This window comes from Pteropus alecto, unplaced genomic scaffold (genome assembly GCF_000325575.1).
Source record: "Pteropus alecto unplaced genomic scaffold, ASM32557v1 scaffold146, whole genome shotgun sequence".
Taxonomy (NCBI): Eukaryota; Metazoa; Chordata; class Mammalia; order Chiroptera; family Pteropodidae; genus Pteropus; species Pteropus alecto.
In genome coordinates this window covers 27,338,049-27,339,281 of record NW_006442107.1, presented here as the reverse complement: position 1 = coordinate 27,339,281, position 1,233 = coordinate 27,338,049, and positions in this window count along the sequence as shown.

Below are 1,233 nucleotides of genomic sequence, written 5' to 3'. Positions count from 1 at the left end.
CAAAACACTCAAAATCGGTATAGAAGGAAAAGTACCTTGACATAATAAAGGCCATCTATGACAAACCCTCAGCCTACATTATACTTGATGGTGAAAAACTAAAAATCTTCCCTCTAAGATCAGGAAGAAGGCAAGGCTGTCCAGTATCGCCAATGTTATTCAATATAACATTGGAGGTCCTAGCAAGTGCAATCAGGCGAGAGAGAGGTATAAAAGGCATCCAAATTGGAAACAAAGAAGTCGAACTATCACTATTTGCAGATGACACAATTCTCTATATAGAAAACTCCAAAGATTCCACAAGAACACTACTAGAAACAATAGGCAAATACAGTAAAGTTTCTGGATACAAAAATCAACATTCAAAAATCTATAGCTTTCCTATACTCTAATAATGAAGTGTCAAAAAAAGAAGTGGAAAAATTAATTCCTTTTGCAACTGCAACAAAAAGAATAAAATACCTAGGAAGAAATTTAACAAAACATGTGAAGGACCTATATAATGAAAACTGCAAGACCCTATTAAAAGAAATCAAAGAAGATACAAAGAAATGGAAAGATATTCTGTGTTCCTGGATGGGAAGAATCAACGTAATTCCAATGGCCATATTACCTAAAGCATTATACAGATTTAATGCAATCCCCATCAAAATCCCATCAGCATTTTTTAAAGAAATAGATAAAAAAATCATCAGATTTGTATGGAAGTACGAAAGACCCTGAATTGCCAAAGCCATCCAGAGAATAAAGAACAAGGCTAGAGGCATCACCCTGCTCGACTTCAAATTATACTATAAAGCAACAGTAATCAAAACGGCGTTGTATTGACAGCAATACGGACACACGGATCAGTGGAACAGAATCGAGAGTCCAGAAGTAAACCCACATTTACATGGGCAAATAATTTTCTATAAAAAAGCCAAAAACATTCAGTGGAGAAAGGAAAGCCTCTTCAATAAACAGTGCTGGGAGAACTGAAAAGTATCTGCAAAAGAATGAAACTAGACTGTTGTCTATCACCACACACCAAAATTAACTCAAAATGGATTAAGGACCTGAATATAAGACCTGAAACAATAAAATGAATAGAAGAAAACAGGAACTAAACTGAAGGACCTTGGTCTTAAAGAGGATTTTAGGGATTTGACCTCGAAAGGGAAGTAAAAGTAAAAATAAATGAATGGGATTCCATTCAACTAAAAAGCTTCTGCTCAGCGAAAGAAATAGTCAGCA